At 42.0% G+C, this 7471-nt stretch overlaps 1 long non-coding RNA gene across 1 annotated transcript; it reads right to left on the reverse strand.

The window, feature by feature from the left end:
• Positions 1 to 778: 778 nt before the first annotated feature.
• On the reverse strand, positions 779 to 7121 carry LOC125580721. Its single transcript, XR_007318468.1, has 3 exons — positions 6427 to 7121; positions 1267 to 1409; positions 779 to 937 (listed from the first exon to the last, which is right to left on the reverse strand). It is a non-coding gene; the product is annotated as an uncharacterized LOC125580721 (long non-coding RNA).
• Between the last annotated feature and the right edge of the window lie 350 nt (positions 7122 to 7471).

Below are 7471 nucleotides of genomic sequence, written 5' to 3' on the forward strand. Positions count from 1 at the left end.
TCAATTTCCCAGAAACTGAGCAACCTCACCTCTAAGGTGGAAGAACAACCCATAATTCAGATCAGCAAGTCGAACAGAGGAGTTAACTATTATAATGAGAAAATGTCGAATGCTATTGGATTTGTGAGGATGATTTTCAAGATATGAAGCTTTACCTTTTTATAGGTGGAGATTCATTGCTAGGAAAAAAAGATAAAGCGAGATACAATGAATGAGAAATCATTGAAGCATTTATGAAGGTTGTTACATAACGCTTTGGAAGATTACAACAGAAGACGAAAAGACGCAATTAAAGCTTAGCACAGAGGTTTTCACGTCGATTTGATTCACTCTTTTTTTGAACACCCGTCGATTTGATTCACTCAATTCATCATATCTCCTCCATAGCTGGTGTAGATCGAATAGGACACGAGCCTTAATTTTTGGTCATGCCATCGGGGAAGACAACCTCTCTCCGTTGGGCCAATTAAATGTTTAGAAGCCCATTAACATGTGAACAAACGAAACATAACTCGATTAAATGAAACGCTGAGTTTTACTTATCTGAACACGTGTCAGCTCCAGAACGCATGACTTTCTGACGTGGCATCCTAGGTGGCAGCATAGGAGAGAAGCAAACATATTTATAGATATATAGATATATAGATATTCAGTCTAAATATTGAACTACACCTACATCAAAGGTCAACCGAGATTACTCTTTTCACATATGTTGCAGATATAGAACCATATAATTCTCTAAGAGAAACAAGATTATAAGACTTAAGCACAACCGACAAGTGAATTCTTCATATATAGGTAAGCAGTGATAAACACAGAGAGTTTAAAGACGAACAAGTAGAGTTGCAGCCACTTAAAATACCACCAAAATAGTGAATATGAAATCCATGGAGGTCAGGAGACAGTCCTTAAATCTTTTTTGTAACATTAGTGATCCCTGTTAAGTAAACACACAAAACAAATCAATACAAACGAATGCAGTAAACCATGTCCGAGATTTTACTTCACTGGTATTGATCTAAGCTAACTAATTTTCACACAATAAATAAGATGAGGACAAAATTTTATAGATCAAAAGAAACATAACGATAACAAGAAAATTAATTCAAATTTTCATACAGTTTATGTTTTTGTTTCATAACTCTACAGTCCAACAATTCGACCCTTCCTAGATTCTGAAATACTATTTACTAGACTTTTAGATGTTTTGTTGTATAAGTATTGCTTAAAACAAAAGAAAACAAGATAGAAGCTAATAATCATAACCTGTTTTATGAGGTACAATCGATGAGAAATTGTATCCTCCTCCAATAACATCGATGCATTGCATAATGAAGACAAAAACTCCCTATGTATATACCGGCGAATTTAATACAGATCTTTGACTCTGAACAAATTATAGTTAGGTTCTGTTAAGAAGATACGAAACCAAAACAATTTCAGTAGGATTCTTAATCATGCAATTCTACTATATTAGCATAAATTTTTTATATAAACGAGTTGGTTTATAAAAATAACCTTATCAAAACTCTAAGATTTGAGAGGGTTGCATGACATAAACCATTCATCTAAAAGCAATAGGTATACTGTAAACTAAGGAAGAAACGGTTGAGAATGTTCTGAGTCTTATTGATCATGTAGAATGTACATATATACTCGATACAATGTGATCTCACATAATAGATCTTCTCTTATCCGAGATATACTCGTGCTTATCTAAACAACATATATCAACTAACTTACTCACCAAGTATCTTATATCCTATACCACAACCGGTTTGCCTTAACCCAATATACCATCGCTAACACTCCCCCTCAAGTTGGTGCATGAAGGTTTTCAACGCCCAACTTGAACAGAAGATAGTGAAAAACAGGCGCTCCCAATGCCTTGCTCATGATGTCTGCTAGCTGCTCTGTTGTACGTACGTGCTGCGTCACAATCGACTTGTCTTGGACTGCATCTCTAACACTATGACAGTCAGCCTCGATGTGTTTCGTACGCTCATGAAACACATGATTTGCTGCGATATACAATGCCAACTTGCTGTCACAGAACATTTGGATTGGCGAAGAGTGCTCAACACCCAAGTCCCTCAGAAGTCGCTTGAGCCATTTAAGCTCTCGTAACGCCACTGCCATGGACCTGTACTCCGCTTCAGCCGAGGAATGAGACACCGTATCTTGTTTCTTTGTCTTCCAGGAGATAGGAGAGTTACCCAACAGCACGATGAAAGAAGATAGTGAACGTCGAGACCTTGGACAAGCCGCCCAATCTGCATCGCAGAACACACGAAGACGCAGGTCACTCACGGCTTTCAGCATAATGCCTTGCCCAGGAGTCCCCTTCAGATATCGTATTACTCGAACTACTGCATCCCAGTGCGCTTCTCTCGGATGTTGCATGACCTGCGAGACTACATGAACCGCATAGCTTAACTCCGGCCTCGTTATGACCAGATAAACAAGTTTACCGACAAAACGTCGATACCTTGCTGGATTCTTATAGAACGCTCCTTTATCTGACAGGAGCTTGTGATTCTGTTCCATTGGTGTAGATGTTGGCTTGCAACCGAGCAGGCCTGCCTCAGCAACTATATCTAATGCATATTTCCTCTGAGTCAAGAACATCCCTTGCGGTCCTCTTGCAATCTCAATACCAAGAAAATATTTTGCTTTTCCCAAGTCTTTCATCTTGAAGCAATCGCTCAGGTAGTCGTTGAACTTCGTCACTGTCTTCAAATCATTACCAGCTATGATCAAGTTATCCACATAAACAAGAACACGCAGCGATCTGTCTCCTTTAATGTAAGTGAAGAGTGAGTAGTCGGAGTAGGATTGCTTGAAGCCAAATTTCTTCAATGGACTCGTCAGCTTCGTGAACCAGCAACATGGAGCTTGTTTCAGTCCGTACATGGACTTTCTCAAGCGGCACACCTTGCCCTCTTCACCCTTTTGAAACCCAGGAGGCATTTTCATGTACACCTCTTCTTCAAGGTCTCCATGTAGAAAGGCGTTATGCACATCCATCTGGTGCACCTCCCAGTTCTTTACAGCGGCTACTTCTAGCAACGTACGAACCGTGGTTAACTTTGCTACAGGCGCAAAGGTCTCATCATAATCATGTCCTTCTACTTGCTTGTTTCCACACACGACTAGCCTGGCTTTGGGTCTTTCTACCGTACCATCGGCGTTATACTTGTACTTATAGATCCACATACAAGCTAGTGCCTTCTTTCCCTTGGGCAAGCTTGTCACATCCTATGTCCTTTGTTCTTCAAGAGCTACTACTTCAGCCGACATTGTCTCTCTAAAGCGTGGGTCTAACATTGCTTCTTTGAAGTTTCGTGGCTCTCTTTCTGAAGATATAGCTGCAAGGAACACTTGATGTTTCTCAGAGAACAGTGCATCGGTGACATACGCTGAGATAGGATATGAAGACGTACCTTGAACCGTCGAAGACCTTGATGGAGTGGCTGGTGGAACGAGAGTGGCGTTATGTTTATCAAGACATTGTGAGTTATATGCAACGTAGTCTTTAAGCCTGACAGAGGGTTTGGAGACTCGATGTCCTCTCCCTAGCTGTTCCTCTTGAGAACCATCGCTAACATCAGTCACCACTGCTTCATCTGCTTTAATTTATGTCTCAGTCACTGATTCTTCGGGAGGTTCAACTTCGGGAGCTATAACAACATCACTATCACTCCCCCTTAACTCCACAGCCGGGGTTTCACAGTATATCTCCCCCATACCATGAGGAACTGACGGACCAGGGTCGCTAGAGGAGACATCAGTGTCCATATCGAATGGGAAAGAATCCTCATTGAATACTACATCTCGAGAGACAAAGAACTCGTGACTTTCCAAGTCATACAGCTTCCAACCTCGTTTCCCAAAAGGATGTCCCACGAAGGCGCACCTTCTACTTCTCTCTTTGAACTTGTCTTGTCACGAGAAGCCCTGTGAGCAAAGCACAAGCACCCGAAAACCTTGATCTCATCGTACGATGGAGACATGCCGTACAAGCACTCGTAAGGCGTTTTTCCGTGTAGTAAACTAGATGGTGTCCTGTTAATCACATGTGCTGCGGCAAGGACACATTCTCCCCAAAATTTGATAGGAAGATTTGCTTGAAAGATCAATGATAGCGAGACATTTAGTATATGACGATGTTTACGTTCGACCCTACCGTTCTGTTGTGGGGTGGACACACACGACGTTTGGTGAATGATACCGTTTGCTGAGAAGTACTTTGAGAGACACATGAACTCAGTCCCGTTATTACTCCTAACCTTCTGAACAGACTTCCCAAACTGTCTTTGGACCAATGCGCAGAAGTTTGGCAAGATCGTCTTAACCTCTGATTTCTCAAGAAGCAGATGGATCCAGACTGCTCTGGAGTAATCGTCTACAATGGTAAGAAAATAAACGGCACCACAAGAAGATGGCTCACGGTAAGGACCCCAAAGATCGACATGTATTAACTCAAATGCAACAGAGGCTTTATTGAAACTTTCAGAAAACACCCCACGGGTTTGTTTGGATTTAAAACAAATATCACAACCACCAAAATTTTCCTTATTGTCTAAAACACCAGAAACAAAAGGCAAATGTCCTAAAACACCAAAGGCAGGATGCCCTAATCTCCGATGCCACAGTGTCTTGTCTTCAGCAGCTTTAACTCTGTGACCTCGTGCCAAAGTAACATCCCGATAAACATAAACTCCACCTCGTTCTTCACGGGCTCCAATCAGGGTCCTCGTAAAACGGTCCTGCAACATACAAAGAGTGTCAGTAAACACAGCAAGACAACCAGTCTGCTTGAGCAGTTTAGCGACTGATAGCAACGTGCAGTTCAAGTTAGGAACAAACAAAACGTTTCTTAATGTAAGCTTATCAGAAAGTCGCAATAAACCGCTCTTGGATGCCTTTACTTGGCTACCATCGACAAAGCTAACAGGACAGTATACCATGTCCATTGTATCGGTAAGAAGACCAAGATCACCGGTCATGTGATGAGATGCTCCGGTGTCAAGAATCACTTCACCCGTTTGTCTCTTACCGTTTAGCTTGTCGGGAATAGGTGTCGGTTTTTGTTGCTCAAGTAGCGCAGCCAATGATGCCCACTGCTCAGCTGATAGGCCCGGAACTCCAGACCCTGTTGCTGCTTGAGCCACGTTAGAGCGAGGCTGCTGACTACGACCTCGTCCTCTTCCTTTCCCTCGACCTCCTCCTTGATTACGTTCTGTCCACCAGTCCAGAAAACCAACAAGTTGTCAGCATTCCTTCTTGTCATGCCCAGAACGCCCACAGTGAGAGCAAACCACTAAACCTCCACGATTGCGAGCAACTGCTGCAACCAAACCATTCATCGTCGCATTTTCCGTAGAGCTAGCTTCTGCTTGCGACAAGAAACCTACCGCGTCTTGCTTCGTTTCAGCGCGAGAAGATGAGAGACGTCTCTCCTCCCTCACTACTCTCTGATACACTGAATCGAGATCAGGTAATGGCTCCATTCCGATGATGTTAGTGCACACGTTACCAAAGCGCGCATCGTCAAGTCCCATCAGGAATGTGTGCACCTTCTCTTCCTCATATTCTGCGACAATCTTTTCGGAAGCTCCGCACGTACACTTAGGAAGAGGCTTGTAGTTGAGGAGCTCTTCCCACTTCAGAACAAGTCGGCCAAAGTAGTCCATGACAGAGGAACCACCTTGTTTGCACGCCGACAATTCAGTTCTCAGTTGGTGCACACGCACTGCTTACCAACCGAGAATTTCTTCTTCAGATCACTCCACATCTTGTAAGCATCAGGCGTGAACGTCACGGTAGATCTGACCGCATGTGATATGGACGCTCTCATCTATCTAACGATCATGGAATTCACCGTCTTCCACATCTCTGCTTCAACTGGCTGTTCAGTCTCACTCGGCATTTTCAGTGTACCGTCAATGAAACCGAACTTGCGCTTCGCACGGAGCGCGTTTTCCAATTCCGACGACCACTCACCATAATTCTCTCCAGTCAACAAGACTGGGGAGATGGTTACTCCTGGGTTATCTGACGGGGCGAGGAAGTACGGCGACATACGGTCGGGTTCGCTACTTGCGGATTTGACAATATCTTTAGACATGATTTTGTTCTCAACGTTTCCTTACGAAGGATCTTCTTTTTTTTTTTTTTAGACTGACTCTGATACCATGTAAACTAAGGAAGAAAGGATTGAGAATGTTCTGAGTCTTATTGATCACGTAGAATGTACATATATACTCGATACAATGTGATCTCAACATAATAGATCTTCTCTTATCCGAGATATACTCTGCTTATCTAAACAACATATATCAACTAACTTACTCACCAAGTATCTTATATCCTATACCACAACCCAATATACCATCGCTAACGTATACCGTATACGAATCTGACCTTGATGAAGTTGAAGTGGTTGACTTAAGAAATTCTGATAATCGATCATAAACACGGAAACAATTTTTTTAGCTCCCTTTGTTTTGTTTGCTCTGTCGGTGGAGAGAAGCTGAAACACTTTGGAGAGAAGATGAAACACGAAACTTACTGATTTTTGTCTAAAATCTTTTTTTTTAAACAAATCATTAGTTAGGTTTTTACATCACTTCTTGAGTTTCCCGGAGTAATCTGTTTGACTCTTTTTGGGCTTGGTCCATGAAAAGATAACTAAAGCCTAATTTCCATATATTGTAATGAACATAGTGGATGATACGGTCCATTTTTATTAGTTTAGAAAATAAATATTGTTGAAAAACCTTTATTACTTAGAAAATAACGTTTGTGTTATAAACCAAGTGGTGATCGACCCATATCAGACCCAAACCGTCCGACCCATCAGCTATCCATCCGGTCCATTCGCTAATAACTTAGGCGAATGAGAGTTTACATTTATCTATACTTGATGTTTATCCTTTTCCATATGTATTTAGGATAAGTACTATTTCCTATTCCTATTAGGAATAGGATTTCCTTTTCTCTTATGACGGTCTAAATAAGATGGTCTAATACTTGTATAAATATAGACCTCTGGTCATGAGTAATAATAAGCTTACACATCATCTCTTTTATAACACATTATCAGCACGATAGCCTCTAACCCTAAGCCCCCACGAAATTCCTTAAACTCAGCCGAATATCACAAAACCCTAATTCCGACGAGCAATATATCAAATTGAAGCTCTCGCCGAGACGAATCAGACGCTGCAAACCGCTTGTCGATCCGATCACTGACGCGCCGTCACGCTCTGCTACATTAGTTCTTTCTAGACGTGATCAAGTAAACCAGACGTTCTCCTTCTTCCCTGTTCGTGATCCGACCAAGAAAGCAGCCCGTCCGCGACCCGACTCGAAGAACGATCAGCTCGCGGCCTCCTTCTCTCTTTGGTGGTCCAAATCTACACTCCATAAGTTTCTAAAGGTAAAACTCAAAACTTAAAAGAACCTA

The sequence above is a fragment of the Brassica napus genome, chromosome C1, assembly GCF_020379485.1.
Source record: "Brassica napus cultivar Da-Ae chromosome C1, Da-Ae, whole genome shotgun sequence".
In the NCBI taxonomy this organism is placed as follows: Eukaryota; Viridiplantae; Streptophyta; class Magnoliopsida; order Brassicales; family Brassicaceae; genus Brassica; species Brassica napus.